At 40.1% G+C, this 18,627-nt stretch overlaps 4 non-coding genes and 1 pseudogene across 4 annotated transcripts; 1 reads left to right on the top strand and 4 right to left on the bottom strand.

Annotated features, from left to right (window-relative positions):
- Positions 1 to 18,627, top strand: part of LOC114460409 (olfactory receptor 11A1-like) — a 48,144-nt pseudogene that overhangs the window by 14,406 nt on the left and 15,111 nt on the right.
- Positions 201 to 272, bottom strand: trnap-agg (transfer RNA proline (anticodon AGG)). The gene has a single exon. It is a non-coding gene; the product is annotated as a tRNA-Pro (tRNA).
- Positions 509 to 580, bottom strand: trnap-ugg (transfer RNA proline (anticodon UGG)). The gene has a single exon. It is a non-coding gene; the product is annotated as a tRNA-Pro (tRNA).
- trnap-cgg (transfer RNA proline (anticodon CGG)) lies at positions 1,738 to 1,809 on the bottom strand. The gene has a single exon. It is a non-coding gene; the product is annotated as a tRNA-Pro (tRNA).
- Positions 2,654 to 2,725, bottom strand: trnap-agg (transfer RNA proline (anticodon AGG)). Its single transcript has one exon. It is a non-coding gene; the product is annotated as a tRNA-Pro (tRNA).

Raw genomic sequence — 18,627 nt, 5'->3', positions numbered from 1 at the left:
GATGACTTTAGTTAAAAATTTACTTAACAGCATTGGGAAATCAGAAAAACTCAATTTCATCTGTCCTAACGAACCATTGACAATTTGGATTTTTGTAAAGAAAAATAAGAAAACATTTCAACACGTTTTTCATCACTTTGGAATGCTAAAGATTTGAGACATACTTAAAAAAAAACACCATTTAATTACTGTAAACAATGGGGCTTGTCCGGGATTTGAACCCGGGACCTCTCGCACCCTAAGCGAGAATCATACTCCTAGACCAACAAGCCCTTGATTACAATGTTCTGAACCACTTTAACCTCATTTTAGTTCAAATTTAACTGAACAGCATTGAGAAATCAGAAAAACTCAATTTACTCTGTACTAACGAACCATTGACAATTTGTATTTTTGTAAAGAGAAAAAAGAAAACATTTTAACTTTTCTACACCTTTTTCATCAGTTTGGAACGCTAAAGATTTGAGACATACTTATGAAACCCGCCAATGAATTACCATACACAATGGGGCTTGTCCGGGATTTGAACCCGGGACTTCTCGCACCCAAAGCGAGAATCATACTCCTAGACCAACAAGCCCTTGATTGCAATGTTCTGAACCAATTTTAGATCACTTTAGTTAAAAATTTACTTAACAGCATTGGGAAATCAGAAAAACTCAATTTCATCTGTCCTAACGAACCATTGACAATTTGCATTTTTGTAAAGAGAAATAAGAAAACATTTCAACTTTTCTACACATTTTTCATCACTTTGGAATGCTAAAGATTTGAGACATACTTATGAAACTCACCAATGAAATGCTACATACAATGTGGACTGTCCAGGATTTGAACCCGGCACCCCTCACACCCAAAGTCAGAATTATACTCCGAGACCAACAAGCCATTGAGTGCCATGTCCTGAACTAAATTTAAATCACTTTAGTTTAAAATTAACTTAACATCACTGAGAAATCAGAAAAATCAATTTATTCAGTCTTTACGAACCATTGACAATTTGCATTTTTGTAAAGACAAATAGGAAATCATTTTAACGTTTCTAGACATTTTTCATCAGTTTGGAACGCTAAAGATTTGAGACATACTTAAAAAACCCACCATTTAATTACTGTAAACAATGGGGCTTGTCCGGGATTTGAACCCAGGACCTCTCCCACGCTAAGCGAGAACCATACTCCTAGACCAACAAGCCCTTGATTACAATCTTCTGAACCAATTTAACATCATTTTAGTTAAAATTTAACTGAACAGCATTGAGAAATCAGAAAAACTCAATTTACTCTGTACTAACGAACCATTGACAATTTGCATTTTTGTATAGAGAAAAAAGAAAACATTTTAACTTTTCTACACGTTTTTCATCAGTTTGGAATGCTAAAGATTTGAGACTTACTTAAAAAACCCACCAATGAATTACTATACACAATGGGGCTTGTCCAGGATTTGAACCTGGAACCTCTCTCACCCTAAGCAAAAATTATACTCCTGGACCGACAAGCCCTTGATTACAATGTTATGAACCAATTTTACATCACTTTAGTTAAAAATTTACATAACAGCATTGAGAAATCATAAAATCTCAATTTACTGTCCTAACGAACCATTGACAATTTGCATTTTTGTAAAGAGAAATAAGAAATCACTTTAACTTTTCTAGATGTTTTTCATCAGTTTGGAATGCTAAAGATTTGAGACATACTGAAAAAACCCACCAATGAATTACCATACACAATGGGGCTTGTCCGGGATTTGAACCCGGGACCTCTCGCACCCGAAGCGAGAATCATACTCCTAGACCAACAAGCCCTTGATTGCAATGTTCTGAACCAATTTTAGATCACTTTAGTTAAAATTTAACTGAACAGCATTGAGAAATCAGAAAAACTCAAATTACTCTGTACTAACGAACCATTGACAATTTGCATTTTTGTAAAGAGAAAAAAGAAAACATTTTAACTTTTCTACACGTTTTTCATCAGTTTGGAATGCTAAAGATTTGAGACTTACTTAAAAAACCCACCAATGAATTACTATACACAATGGGGCTTGTCCAGGATTTGAACCCGGGACCTCTCTCACCCTAAGCAAAAATTATACTCCTAGACCGACAAGCCCTTGATTACAATGTTATGAACCAATTTTACATCACTTTAGTTAAAAATTTACGTAACAGCATTGAGAAGTCATAAAATCTCAATTTTACTGTACTAACGAACCATTGACAATTTGCATTTTTGTAAAGAGAAATAGGAAATCATTTTAACTTTTCTAGACGTTTTTCATCAGTTTGGAATGCTAAAGATTTGAGACATACTGAAAAAATCCACCAATGAATTACCATACACAATGGGGCTTGTCCGGGATTTGAACCTGGGACCTCTCGCACCCGAAGCAAGAATCATACTCCTAGACCAACAAGCCCTTGATTGCAATGTTCTGAACCAATTTTAGATGACTTTAGTTAAAAATTTACTTAACAGCATTGGGAAATCAGAAAAACTCAATTTCATCTGTCCTAACGAACCATTGACAATTTGGATTTTTGTAAAGAAAAATAAGAAAACATTTCAACACGTTTTTCATCACTTTGGAATGCTAAAGATTTGAGACATACTTAAAAAAAAACACCATTTAATTACTGTAAACAATGGGGCTTGTCCGGGATTTGAACCCGGGACCTCTCGCACCCTAAGCGAGAATCATACTCCTAGACCAACAAGCCCTTGATTACAATGTTCTGAACCACTTTAACCTTCATTTTAGTTCAAATTTAACTGAACAGCATTGAGAAATCAGAAAAACTCAATGTACTCTGTCCTAACGAACCGTATTACAGATGGACACGTTTTTGGCGGATGTTTTTAACCCACCAAAACAGAGAAGAACAGAAAGAAGACATCGAAACGCGTATGAAAGTAAGTGAAAGTTGATTAGGATACTCTTATATTTTTCATATCAAGCTGTCATATCATAATACCCGTCCGACTGTAATACCGGTCCGTCGGAAACACTTCCGTTGTGGCCGGTTTGCATTCGTGTTGTGACCTGTTTGCATTTGTGTTCGTTTCTGTAAATGCATTCACCTGACACTTCCCAGCCACCGTATTAAATAGATAAAGGAATGTCTCAAAGCTCCTAATTCTATCTGGTATTTTATTCCAAATAATATATTTAACAACCTTGGTGGTCTTCGTTTTCTACTCACTTGTAATTACAATATAGCCAAATTACCATTCAAAATATGTAAATTTTTATCAACAGGCTCTTCCAGCTTGGAAAATATGTTACTCTCACAATTTCTCCCCACACAAATCTATAATTTGGAATAATGAAAACAATACAATCAGAAGGAAAACAATATTTAGAAAAAACTGGGTTGATTGAGGTATTATTTCTATAAGTGATCTCTTTGACGCTGAAGGAGCATTACTAAGCTATAAGCGTTTCCTACTAATCAAATCATCCCCTGATACTAGCAAAGAATTTAACATTGTAACTAAAGTTATTCCTGATGGTTTATTACTTTTAATGAAAAGTCATCTTCAGTTTCAAGAAACCCTAAGAGTGGAACGTCTTCTAATGGTAAATGGTTTAAATATCATGGACTGAAAGTGCACAAACAAACATATACGGAATACATTTCATGAAAAGAGGAAACTATATCTAAGAAAAAAGGCCTTTTGGGGAAACATTTTTACAAACATTAATTGGGAAAAGGCTTGGACACTGCCTTAAGAATTTGGTTTTAATAACAGGAGTAAAGAAAATCATATTAAAATCTTACACAATATTTTTCCCTCCAATTTGTATTTCTCCAAATTTTTAGACACCGACAATAAATGCAGCTTTTGTAATAACGAACCAGAATCCCTCTCACATTTATTTTATTACTGTATTTGTGGTGTAATTGTTTTACAATTCCCTTGTTGATATTGAACTTTACCTCGAGCTGTTGTTTGGATCAATCAATAGAGTGTGTGTGTAGAGTCACGGGGTGCGGTGTGTAAAAAAAAATAAAGTACCTAAGTGATGACACGCAGTCCGACTCTTGTACACATTCCTCCAAAGAATAGAAGACGCACATGGTGTCAGAAGTGGGATGCACCTAAACCAAGGTTCCATCAAGGTCTTCAGCAGATAGAGAGGAGAAAGCATCGCTATGGCAAGTGACGGTGAGGACGAGCAGGGCCGGGTCGGCGTTACCAGGAGGGCTAGCGCACCCAGTGCTACATTCAGCATCCAACCACCGGAGGCCTTCGACTTCTCCCATTCAAACGAGTGGACAAAGTGGATCCAGAAGTTTGAAAGGTTCAGGCAAGCAAGAAATCTGTCTTCAAACTCAGAAGAAAACCAGGTTAATACCTTAATTTACTGCATGGGAGAGGGATGAAGCTAAACAATGCCAATCAACATGAATATGCTAAAGTGAAGGAGGGCTTTCAAAACTTTTTCATAGTTCAGAAGTATATTGTTTACAAAAGAGCATGCTTCAACATGCGGAAACAAGAGCCAAATGAGACTGTAGATGCATTTGTCACTGCCCTGCATGCACTAGCAGAACATTGTAATTATGGACAATTGCATGATGAGCTGATCCGAGACAGGATAGTCGTTGGGCTGGCTGACAAGAGACTTCCAGAACGTATTGTCACGGCAAATTTGCAGTTGCCCTCATTTGGAAACATAATTTGTGCTCTGGTTGAATGATGAAGTACAGTCAAAGCATGATGATTTTATGAAAAAAGATTTATTACAAACTAAATGAAAGGGTAAGCAACCAAAATTGGAGGAAGGGCAAGCAACCAAAATTGCCATAACAATAACAATTCCTAACTTTTGGTCGCCATCAACGACCAAATCAAGAAACAAAATTATTATATTCCAGGAGAATAACCTTGGATCCACCTTTTCTGTCTGTCAGGGTTAACCATTAGCATTGTTATTATCATACATTGGATATATTCTTTTTTTGTCAGACAGACATACGTATCTGTGAGAGCAAGAAAAATGTGGAAATAAACAAAAACCTTTAAAAACGTCATCATTATTATCAATGACATGAATCATCAAACATCAAAACCTCTACTACCATCTCGATAAGCAAAAATCCCAATTTATATCAAGGACATCACTCACATTCATTGACTGAGCTCAGTGGTCCCATTGGTAACTGGGGTCACCAATAGCCAGAAGAATAGTGGAACCATGGTTAGAACCACCCCACTTGATTGGCGGCATCATGAGTGAAGAATGAGTGTTTTCCTCAATCACAGCAGAAGGGCTTGTGACTGTATCATCTTGCAGCCAGGTGTGAGGTTGTCCACCCTCCACCTAGCTATAAGCCTTCCATGGGTGTGGCTTATAAACAAAGCAAAGTAAGAACAAAAGTCCCAAGTCGGCGGGGTCCTCAGGGCTTGATCTAGGCTCTCGTTTTAGAACGTTTTTTCCAACTGAGTGTGTGTCTCATGAAAAAGGATCAGCTCCTGTGATCCCACAAGGCAAAGGAACGCTTCTTTGTGCACCGCACCTGAGAAGCCAGTTTAGACGGCGTAGTTGTTACTGCACCGCCCCACTCAGTGGCCTTGTCGGTTCCCCCTTTGTTGTTGTCAGCCAGTGTTAGCATTAGCTGGTGTCGACAATCGTCTGCTTGGATCCATGTCACTCACTCCGCGACCTTCACTGCCGTGTGGGTCGTCAGCTGAACTTAAAAAGGGCCGGTCCACCTCTGGTTGATCCACCTCTGGTCAGCATTGTAGATGATCAAGCAGTCATCAGGCCGAATATCGTGCAGATGATCGGTTGTTGTCAGAGGAAGGGTAGTCTCCAAACACCTGGCAACCTCTCTTGGGATCGGTTGGTACCTGAACAGAAGAAAAGAGGGGAAAACAAAACACAAACAAACAAACAAAACAAAACAAAAATAAAACAAAGTAAAATAAAATAAAATAAAATAAAACTAGTTGAAAGAGAAGGGGTGTTAGGGTTAGTTAACTAACTAAATGAATTGTTAGTATGGCTTTGTCAGCTCGGTTATAGCTTCCAGGAAGAGAGACACAGGTCAGAGGTCGGGATCGGTGCTGCTGCACAATCACACAATGGTTAGGAGTGGGTTAGTGAGCTTTTAACAATGCCCAGCTCAAAGTTATCTGTAGCCCATTCACACATGAGTGGGAAAATATGAGGCTGAAAGAAAAGCACTTTCCTGGAGCAAGGTGAAGTGTAGCTGGAGTTGCAGTGATTCTTGAACTGTGGTACGTCTACTACTAGTAGGGATGCAACGAGTAATCGTAAGGCAGATAAAAATCGATTCATAGGTATCACGATTGACATCGATACTTTGAAAATTAAATTGCAGTACTTTTAACAGCAGAGGGCGCTATATATATATATATATATATATATATATATTTATTTTTTTTATTTTTTTCACCTTTATTTAACCAGGAAAAAAAATCCCATTTAGATTAAAAACCTCTTTTTCAAGGGAGTCCTGGCCAAGAGGCAGCAAAGTTACAACACACTGAACAGAAATACATTTACATTACGTTAAAATGACCTGATAACATAAGCATCAAATAAAACAATTACAGAGAGCTGAGGCAGTCTCAAATTCTCTCAGTTTCGTTTTGAAGGCATTCAAGGATAAAAACTCCGTCAGCTTCCAGTCTCTTTGCAGCATGTTCCAAGCACAAGGAGCTGCATGTACAAAGGCTTTTTTCCCCAGCTCTGTGCGGGCAAAAGGAACCGTGAGCAACAGCTGATCATTGGATCTCAGCGCATAAGTGTTCGTACTTCTCTTTGTAAGTAATGTACTGATGTAAGAGGGCAGTAATCCAAGAAGAGCCTTTAAAATAAAAGTAAACCAATGACACTGCCTCCTAGTGTATAGGGAAGGCCATCCCACCCGAGAGTACAGCTCACAGTGATGTGTCATGGCTCTACAGTTTGTGATGAACCTCAGAGCAGAATGATAAACAGAGTCCACCATCAGAAGACATGTACAAGAAGCATTCATATAAAAAAGGTCACCATAATCTAACACAGGTAAGAATGTGGCAGAGACAAGGCGCTTCTTTACACCAAAAGAAAAACATGTCTTATTGCGGAAGAAGAAACCCAATTTAAGTTTTAATTTCCTCACAAGTTTGTCAATGAAAAGTTTAAAAGTGAGGGAATCATCAATTACGACACCAAGGTATTTATATTCATGTACCACTTCTATGACAATTCCTTCAAGAGTGGACACGACCGGGGGAGTTAGGGTGTACTCACACTGGCAACTGGGGCCGTTCCAAGCTCACAGCAGGAATCCCCCCCTCCCTGTCCCTTTTCTGGCACGGTAGAACGGACGTGATCACCAGCTCAACTCGGTTCCCACAGAGAAACACATCATCACGTTAATTTATGACACACGTATGGCGTTACGTCACCATTAAGCGACTCTGGGTTTGTTGTTGACAGTACATTCTGTTAATTTCATATTTTCTGTTACGTAGAGTAACTATAAACCAAGATTTACCCAGACACGTGCTCTTTTCACGGACTGGGTTTCCCAGGGCCCCTGAACGCATCACGATAAAAACCACCATGAATGGAGGTTCAAATGAATTTAAAAACAATGGAGGACACTGAGCCTATGATGGTAAGATCAGTTTAAATTCTGGATCAACAAATGTCGTTCTGATTTTGTGGAGCTAGTCTTTGTGTACATTAATATAAGTGTAAATAGATGCTTTTAATGTGTGAGACAATTTAGGACAGAGTATTTGTGTGTTTGTTTAAACTTTGTGTGTGTCTGTGTCCATCTGAGCATATTTATCTCCATCACTTTCAGTTTTCCTTTTGATGAACATGACATTATCTAACTCTTCTTTTATTTCTTCTTCTTTAAGTCCATGCAGAGTGGACATGCCCCTCCCTGGACATCAAAACCATGAGCTGATCCTAGTTTCCATCATCTGTTCTAGACCCATCACTTCTACAGACAACAGACAGAATAAAGCTCAGAGTCCATGACACCATTGGGATGCACTTATTTATTGAAATATATATTAAATGATTATTTAATTTTCTGCAATTTTAATTTTATGTTTTTAATTGTTTCAATAATTTAGAGACTTAAGGAACAGATTGTTATAATGCATAACAAAGGTGATTTACTTGAGTCATCACTAATTTCGGATTGTTTTTAAGTCTTTGTATAAAAATACTTTAACAGGACAACAATGATGTGCAGAGCTGCAGTAATGGTGGCTTCATACAATAATAATAATAACAACAACCACTGCACACACCACCAGAGAAGCTTCCAGTGAATAATTTACAAATAAAAAAAAAGTTCACTGATGGTGACATTGAGATCTCAATGTCACCATCAGTGAACTTTTTTTTTTTTTTTTTTTTTAAATTATTCACTGGAAGCTTAGATATTGTGTGACAAAGATATCAAAGTTTGTTGTTTTGACTAAAAGTTATGATTGTATTATATTCTAAAGTTTAGAATTATCTGGCTCGTCTTCCTTTCTTTCTGTTCACAGCATAACCTTATATTTAGTTCTACAAAATGTGTTTACAGCTAATTTTACTGATTATTGTTCCACATCATCCTGCATGTGCATTATATACAGCAGGGGTCACCAACGCGGTGCCCGCGGGCACCAGGTCGCCCGTAAGGACCAGATGAGTCGCCCGCTGGCCTGTTCTAAAAATAGCTCAAATAGCAGCACTTACCAGTGAGCTTTTATATATATAGATTTATTTATTTAGCTATTCTTGTTTAAATCACACTTACATGTAACTTAGAAATGACAATACATATATATAAACACTTAAAATGTAAAGTGTTTTTTGTGTTTAATACATACTTGCCAACCCTCCCGATTTTCTCCTGATTTCTGCCCGACATTGTCCGGGCGGACCATCCTTCACTGAGCGTCGTTTCCAGCCGGACAATAATAACGATTACACGATTATTATATTATTGTAATAATAATATTGTTGTAATAATAATAACGATTACACCGCATACACTCCACTCTGCAGAGAAGGTCATCGGCTGCAATCTGCCCTCCCTCCAGGACCTGTACGCCTCCAGGATTTTGAGGCGTGCAGGAAAGATTGTGGCTGACCCCTCCCACCCCGGTCATAAACTGTTTCAATCTCTCCCTTCTGGTAGGAGGTTTCGGTCCATCAGGACCAGAACCTCCAGAAACAAAAACAGCTTCTTTCCCTTTGCCACCATCCACATGAACACACCCCAAGTCACCCAGTGAACCCCCCCCCCCCCCCCCCCCACCCCGCCCCCCCACCACCCCCCCCCGATCACCACCTCCACCAGCTTGATACCATGCTGCAATGTATATATATATTTATATTTATCCTATTTATCCTTTATTCTCTATCTATCCTTTATTTATCCCTCATCCTTTAAATTTATCATTATTATTATTATTATTGTTGCTGGGTTGTTCTTTGTTGTTTTGTTTTTATTTCTTTTATTTCTTTTTGTTGCTTGTTTTGTGCACCAACCACCAAGTCAAATTCCTTGTACTGTCCTCAAAACTGTACATGGCAAATAAAACATTTCTGATTCTGATTCTGAAGAAGAGGTGTAATCGTTATTATTGTCCGGCCGGAAACGACGCTCAGTGAAGGATGATCCGCACGGACAATGTCAGTGAGGAAATCGGCAGAAAATCAAATCCAACCATGTGTAGGGAAGTGTTTCTGTTATGGTTATAGCCGTTGTTGTATAGGCTATGTTTAATTTTCCTTTTGTTGATTATTTTTATTTCAAGCATACATTGCATAGATTGATGGATAATTTATGCAATGTATGCCTTTTTTGTTTAATTTTATGTTATTTATTTTATTTATTCTACTACTACCACCATTTACCATTTGCACGGGTACTGTGGAATTTGTTCTTTACTTTATATGTGTTTTTCAAATAAAAGAACACTGTGAAATTGAATTATTTCATTTTCTCTTTAAAAAGCAAACTAAGCAAACCCCCCCCCCGCTCTTTTGAATATAAAAATAAAGTGTTGCATACTGATATTTATCTGTTTCTATATATATTTATTGTTAGAAATCATTGAGATGATCAGTGTTTCCACAAAGATAAATATTAATTATTAATAATTACATAAAGTTTGGCTATTTCTGGCAATTTATTTAAGTGTGTATCAAACTGGTAGCCCTTCGCATTAATCAGTACCCAAGAAGTAGCTCTTGGTTTCAAAAAGGTTGGTGACCCCTGATATACAGTATAAATGTATAGATTTAACCAACTGTTGGAGAAACCATTTTATTAAATACAAAGCAAACGACATGCAAACAGAAAAACAAAGGTAGAAATAGTGTATTTAAATTATGAAATTATGAGTTGTTAAAGTGCTGAGGTGCAGCGGAGGGTCTTCTTCTGCAGAAACGTGATGATGAGGGGTCCGAGTAAAACCCAAAATTCCATGGTAATTTTGAGGGTATAAACATGCATATAAACACATTACTGGTATATTAACCCATATAAACCAAAAAATATAGAAATGGGACATTTTACGGCTGCAAATGTGTAACATATTACTGGTATTTTGAGAACAGGACATATGTAGATTTCTGAGCAATTCATTATAGTTGTGCAGGACTAACAGGAACTCCACATACTGAAAATTGGTATTGCCACATGTGCACTATAACACAACACGACCTAAGAAGAGAACTAAAATAAGATTAAAAATAAATAAATAGTTGCAACAATTTGCAGTCTTGTTCCAGGTTCTGCTGTCATAATATTCCCATCCTTGTACTTCCAATGTTTAAATGTTTTGTTTTTAAGGTTCATGTTACATTTTGCAAAAGGTTGCACTTTATTTCTGGCTTATTGATTTTTGTTTGGAAAATTATTACCCTTTCTGTCAGACATTTCATTTATTTGGGCTTGTATTTGCGATGTTCTGTTTTTGGTTACATTTAGATGAATAAATTAATACACTACACTTTGCTCCCCAAGACACTGTGTTTGTTTTCATTCTACAGAGTTTGTGAGTATGTGTCCCAGAACACTGAAACACCATATATATATATATATATATTATTTATACATTATGTTACGGCTGAATTTACGGTTGACCTCATTTGAAGACATGATTCATTGCTCTGGTTGAATGATGGAGTCCAGGAGAAGCATTGATGATTTTATATAAAAAAAAGTTTATTCTAAACTAAGAAAAAAGGTACAAGATGGAACAAAATGAAACAAAATTAGCGTCCGTCCAGGCGGACGTCCGAAGGAAGTGCCGCGCCCTCTAACAGTTTCAGCTTAAGGTTTTATACAGATAAGAAAAGGTCCCAACAGTGAGAGACAAAAGGGAGGGAGTCAGATGCCCATAGTGGAAATGTTGGAGGATGATGAAGATGTTATGAGAAGGTTTGGTGCCAGTCTTTTATCTGTCCTTGATAAGTGTGTGCGTCAGTGTATATCTGCATGTGAGCAGAGACTGTGCTGCACTGAGAATAATACGATCTGTACTGTTTAATCATGATTCAGCTGTTCAAAAGTGTAAAGAGTAATGGAGTCGTCATGTATTAAAACATGACAAATTGTACACATGAACATACATTTGAGGATATGATGATGAATATAAAAATGACCATAACATTCCCCACTTTTGGTCGCCTCAACAACCAAATCAAGAAACAAAATTATTATATTCCACCTTTGCTGTCTGTCAGGGTTAACCATTAGCATCGTTATTGTCATACATTGGATATATTCTTCTTTTGTGAGGCACAGATATATCAAGAAAAATGTGGAAATAAACCTTAAAAAAAACTTCATCATTATTATCAATGGCATGAATCATCAAAAATCATCCTTTATTACATCTAGATAAGCAAAAATCATCATTTGCATCAAGGACATCACTCGTCTTCATCGGCTGAGTTCAGTGGTAACTGGGGTAACCAATAGCATCATGAGTGAAGAACCTTGAGTATTTTCCTCAATCGTAGCAGAAGGGTTTATGACTGTATTCCTGCAGCTAGGTGTGAGGTTGTCCTCCCTCAACCTAGCTATGAGCATTTGGTGTGGCTTATAAACAAAGCTAGGCCCTTGTTCTAGAGCGTTTTCTTGTGTGTGTCTCAGTGGCCTTGTCGGTTCCCCCTTCATTGTTCGGTCAGCCTCCGTCTCAGCATCAGCTGGTGTCGGCAATCATCTTGGATCCATGTTGCCCGCTCTGCGACCTTCACTGCCGTGTGGGTCGTTCATTTCGGTCGGCGTTGTAGATGATTGGTTGTTGTCTGAGGAAGGGTAGTCTCCACACACCTGGCAACCTCTCTTGGTATCGGCTGGTACCTGAACAGAAGGGGGGGAAAAACACCAAAACAGAACTCTTGGGATTGGCTGGTACCTGAACACATGCGCGATCCCACTACTGAGGCTTTAGCTGGTACCTGGTACCTGGTAGGCTTTAGCTGGTACCTGGACAGAAAAAAAGGGGGGGGAAAAAAAACCAAAACAGAACAAAACAAAACAAAATAAAATAAAACAAAATGAAATAAAATAAAATAAAATAAAATAAAATAAAATAAAATAAAATAAAATAAAATAAAATAAAATAAAATAAAATAAAATAAAATAAAATAGAATAGAATAGAATAGAATAGAATAGAATAGAATAGAATAGAATAAAATAAAAGTTTAGGGGTGTTAGGTTTAGTTAACTAACTAAATGAATAGTTAGTATGGCCAGGAAGGCAGAGACAGGTCAGAGGTCAGGATCTGAGAGCTTTTCAGATCCTGAAAGGTGCTGCTGCACAATCACACAATGGTTAGGTGTGGGTTAGTGAGCTTTTAGCCATGCTAGCTCTGTAGCCCATTCGCACGTGAGTGGGAAAATATGAGGCTGAAAGAAAAGCAGGAAGTATTAATTCGATTTTCTTTTCCTGGAGTAAGAAGAAGCATAGCTGGAGTTGCAGTGATTATCTGTGGTACGTCTACTTACCTGGTGAGAAGCAACAATTTGAGAACCACTGTTTACAAGGACATGCAAGTCGGACGGAGAAGGACATGCAAGTCGGACGGAGAAGGACATGCAAGTCGGACAAGTGTGGAGTGTGGTTACATGTCTTCTCAAGATGAATACATACAATTGGGAGACATGGAGATGTGAGAAAGCTAAATAAGTTTAACCAAATAAATAAATGATGTTATTTATTTATTTAAATTGTTTGTTTCTTTGCTATCTCTTATTTGTGAAGGAGAAATCTTATTCTATCCTTTATTTATTCCGAATAATGTTAACACTCCACACCTAATTACATAGCCTAATTCTTTTATAGAGCTGAATTTGTCAGTTCATTTATTTCATTATTTTCCCTCATTATTTGAGATTTAATTTACTTAATTTTGAAGGTCAATTGGTGGCAAAAGTGTCTCCTATTCTGTGTCTGAGTTAGAGTTAAGCAAGATTATTGGCCCTTTAAGGTTAGACAGAATTAAAGTTAAGTTGAGTCGAACAATCATATTGTCTTTTGCTCTCTGTATTTATCCCATTCGTAGGGGTGACGAGCCCCAGCACGGTTTGGAGAGCTTCCTTAAATGCTTGGAAGTTACTTAACTTTAAACTATCTCTTATTTCAATCAATTATCAAGAATTTCAGGAGGACCCTTTTTAAATCTCAGACGACCCAGATTGGGCCACCAACCCAATGTTGAGAACACTTAATTTTTCCCTTAAACGTGTCTAAACCCAGTGAAGGTGTTTTATGGTCTTGCACGCTAAGTGCTGTTGGAACAAGAAGAAAATGGTTGGAGGGTTTGAGGTATATTTTCCTATGATAAAATATAAATCAAAAATCAGAGGGACGTTGGTCCCTCCCTTCCCTTTTTTTACATAAGAATACATTTGGATTCTTAAAACCATATGATAAATATCATTGGAAAATCACTTATCTGATCATTTTGGATGTGTCTCCGTTTTCCTCTCTCTTGTGTCTACCTGCCTTTGTGCCCTCCAGCCTCCTCGACCTCCTCCTCCTCAGCCTTAAAAGGTCAAAGCCTGGGTCAACTGTACGCTCCTTTTGGAAATTTGAAGATCTGTCCCCACTTTCGCAGTTGGATTGGAAGTCTCTGTAGTATCTGGAATAGATATTATGTTAGAACATCCACAATATGTCATATTGTCACGTGTCTATTTCAATCTATTTCCCCTTTGTTTCCCAGTTACAGTTATGGACAATACTTCCCTTTAATTCTCATCCTTCATCATAAGAGCAGTGACCAGGCATGGCGGCTGGGGGAGGCAGGATCGGAGTCGAGAAGGCGGTGGCATTTTCTGTTAGGAAACACTCAGAAACAGAAAGAGAGGAAAACATTAAGACTTAAATGAATAATTTAAAATATCTCTTTTCTTTAGTTGGATCTGATTCGTCTCCTTTGAGTATACAGCCAGCGACCTGTATTTTGGAAAAAGCTACACAATAGCAACAACTAAGACGAAGACATAGACAAGTGCACACAACAACGAGTATACACATAAAACAACAAAAAACATGGACACTGAACATGAACAGTAAGGTCAGTCAAGGTCAAAGCCAGTCAATCCACTGAAAGTGGTATCATAAATAAACACGTCTGAAAGAGAGGAAATACTGATCGTCTAGTTCTTTTAGGTTTAAGACAGCAAACTGAATGGGGTGCTGATCAGGGCACAGGAATGAAGAGATGAGACGTCCTTTCTCTTTAACTGGGATGTGTTCCAGCTGTATTTTATTCCCATTAACAGCAGATTAAATGCTAGTTGTTGGAGTAGTTCTAATATTGTATAGTCTGTAACAAACATGAGAAAAATAAACAATTATATGTAAAGCAAATACAAAGCTGTGAACAGCTGATATAAGTAACATTCTGTTACATCAACATCAAAAAAAGGTTCAATTACTCCAAATTATCTCTAATTTATAAAACAAAGGGGAAAAAAGTGACCCACATTCACTCTTCTGTATAAATAAAGCTCCACATTTAAACTGCATCAATGTGCAAGGTAATAGCACCCTCTCCTGGCCAAAAATATTATTGAACAGATTTCCCCCAGCAGTTATAACAGCAACGTGAACTCCGACACGGTAAACGGTGTTACATAAGTGGGTTAGCATGACATCATCATAGCTGTTAGCCTATACACTTATTAACATAGCATGAACTTAAAACATAAATGGTGACTTACTTTCTGGTCATGGACTATAGACAAACTGGAGCACACAGGAACAGGAGTAAGAACTGCACACAACTCGGAAGAACGTTTTAAAGGACAGGAACTAGTTAAACATCCGAATCAGGCTCGTACTTGGACGACTGCCCAAACTAAACTACTGGTCACGTGCACACTGCTCACTGAAACCGAGTGCCTCTTAAAGAGGCAGGCACTTAAATCAGAGCCTTTTAAACAGCCGCCCCCAAAAGTGCATTGAACTTTTGTTTGAAAGAAAGGCTATTCAACTAACGATAGAGGAGAAGGACTGAGAGGGATCTTCCTCGCTTGATGGAAGAGCTGGTAACACCACCAACCGAGCCACCGGCCGGGTGTAGACGTGTCCTTTAACATCCACTTCAGCAGACCTGATGAACCCATCATCGCTGCGGTGAATCTTCACAACATGTCCGATGGGCCATAGGGCCCGAGGTAGCTGTGGATCAACCATCATGACAACTGCCTTTTCCAGGAGTTCAGGAGGAGAGGAATGCCATTTCTGCCTAGTCTGTAGGCTAGGAAGGTAATCTCTGATGAACCTACACCAGAACTGATCGGCGAGAATCTGTGAATGCCTCCAGCGTCTACGGGTCAAGATGTCAGTCCCTGGGTAGACCACTTGTGGAAGAGATCCATCTGGCCGCCCCATCAGCAGACTGTTGGGTGTTACAGGGTCGATATCTGCGATATCAGCAGATACGTAACCTAGGGGCTTCGAGTTCAGGACAGCCTCCACTTCTAGGAGTACTGTTTGGAGGACATCTTCAGGTAGAGGTTGTGATCCCACGCTAGTGTAGAGTGCGGACTTGACTGAGCGAACCTCTCTTTCCCACACTCCACCAAAGTGTGGGGCTGCTGGAGGGTTGAACCTGAACTGGATCCTTTGACGAGCGAGTTGATCTTGCAGGGTTTGTGCCATGCTTTCATAGGCTTCTCTGAGCTCCCGTTCACCTCCCCTAAAGTTCGTTCCATTGTCCGACCATATTTCTGCAGGGGTTCCTCTTCTAGCAATAAAGCGCCTCAGAGCCATCAGGTAGGCGTCTGCATCCATCGTCTTGAGTAGATCCAAATGTACGGCCCTGGTGGTTAAACACTTGAATATAATTCCCCAGCGCTTTTCCTGGCGTCTGCCCACTTTCACCACCATAGGCCCGAAGCAATCCACACCAGTGGAGTAGAAGGCTGGTTTGTGTAATTGAAGACGAGCAGTGGGTAAGTCAGCCATTCTGGGGATTGAGGGCCTAGCTCTCCAGCGCTGACACTCAGGACATGCATGTTGGTATCTTCTGATTGCCTCCCGCCCTCGAAGTACCCAGAATTTTCTACGCAGCTCTGCAAAGACCCGCTCTGGACCAGGGTGATGGAGATCTGCATCATACTTCTGAATGAGCAAGCCTGTAACTCGATGTGAAGGATCGAGGACAACCGGGTGCAGGGTTAAGTCGACTTGACCTTCCAATCGTCGGAGTCTGCCACCCACTCTTATCAGATTGGTGGACTCGTCCCAGTTGGGCGCTAGGGTGAGCAAACGACTTCCTGATGAGACAGGTTTCCCAGCTGCTAGGTGCTTATATTCATCCGGAAAGGATTGTCGTTGGGCTTGTTGGAGAGTGTGTATCTCTGCTTGACGATACTCCTCAGCACTTGGTGACGAATTTGAGGTGGAAGACCCCTGAAGGTTTTGAGCTGTAACATCCAGGAGTTCCTGCCAGGTGTTGCACATTTCTTCAGCCAAGAGCGAAGTAGTAGGTGAGGTGGTCGTTAGGCCACAGAAAGCAGCCTTCCGGAACTCAGTCTCATCCTTCAGTGGTTCTGTGCAGGGCTTCTCCGGCCAGGTATCGGGGCTCTGGAGGAGAAACGGAGGTCCTTGTGACCATCGGTTTGGTGCTAGGAGGGCCTTTAGGGTCTTCCCTCTAGTCACGTCATCGGCAGGATTGTTTAAAGAGTCTACATAGCGCCATGTGCAGTTCTCAGTCAACTCCTGTATCTCGGCTACTCTGGCCCCAACGAACACCTTAAATTTGCAGGACTGGGAATGTAGCCAGGTTAGCACAGTAGTGGAGTCTGACCACAACACGATGCGCTCAACCTTCAGGGTTAGTTCCTTCTTAAGGACTTGTGCCATCTGTGATGCTGCAAGTGCTGCACAGAGCTCCAAGCGAGGGATAGAATGCAGACGTTTTGGAGCCACTCTGGAACGAGCAAGAATGAAGGAGAGGTGAATGCGGCCTTTGGCGTCCTCTGTTCTCAAGTAGGCTACGGCCCCGTAGGCTTTCTCAGAAGCATCTGCAAAAATGTGCACTTCGCGGACAGCGTTCTTTAGGTTGGTGTCTGTAGGCACATATGCACGTGGAAAGGTGAGGAGAGGGAGGGACTCAAGCTCTTCCTCCCATTCAGACCAGGCCTGCAGGAGTTCGGATGGCAAGTTGCAGTCATCCCAACCACGCTGTTTGTCCCAAAGCTGTCGGACAATAAGCTTTGCTCGGGTGGTGAAGGGTAACAGGTAGCCCAATGGATCATATTGGGATGCTAGCACTCGATAAATGTTTCTCAGGGTGGGTGCCTCATAGGTTATCGGCCGGTGTTTGTAGCCTAAGAAGTCTAGTTCCCAGTTCCAGCTGAGGCCCAATGTTGACTCCAGAGGGTTGGACTTATCTTGTGCTAGCCAGAGGTCAAGGCTTTCTGATCTGGACTCTTGAGGCAGGTGGCTCAGGGCAGTGGTTTCATTGCAGGCCCACTGACGTAACTCAAAGCCCGCAGAGGCCAGAAGCTCTCTGAGCCGGTCAACAAGTATCTTGGCTTCCCTTGGTGTAGGCACACTCTGTAGGCAGTTATCCACGTAGAAGCACTTCTCAACCGAAAATCTCAGGTCGTCGAGAGGTTGGGTGTGGTCGAGAACATGGAGCTGTAGGGCATAAGATGCACAGCAGGGGCTGCACGTGGTGCCAAAAGGTAAGACCTGCCACTCAAATATTTTAGGAGGCTCATTCATTTTCAAGTCACGCCACAGGAACCTTAGCAGGGGGCGATCTTCAGCTAAGAGACGTACTTGGTGAAACATTCCCTTGATGTCTCCACTGACTGCTATCGGATGTTCACGAAACCTCAACAGGACTCCAAGTAGGGAGGCGCCAAGGGTAGGGCCAGGAAGTAGGTACTGGTTCAGGCTCTGTCCAAGGTAGGTGTGAGAACAGTTGAAAACAAGGCGATTCTTTCCATTATGACTGACAAGGTGATGGGGGATGTACCAGACCTCTTTGGGTGGGGAGTCCTCACTGACTTCACGCACCACTCCTGCAGTAATAAGCTTTTGCATTTCCTTCTTATAGGCTTCTGCTTGTTCGGGGCGCTTCTGGAGTCGCCTTTCGGTACT

The sequence above is a fragment of the Gouania willdenowi genome, unplaced genomic scaffold (assembly GCF_900634775.1).
Source record: "Gouania willdenowi unplaced genomic scaffold, fGouWil2.1 scaffold_434_arrow_ctg1, whole genome shotgun sequence".
In the NCBI taxonomy this organism is placed as follows: Eukaryota; Metazoa; Chordata; class Actinopteri; order Blenniiformes; family Gobiesocidae; genus Gouania; species Gouania willdenowi.
The sequence above is the reverse complement of the archived record's forward strand: the minus strand, read 5'-3'. Positions and strand labels throughout refer to the sequence as shown.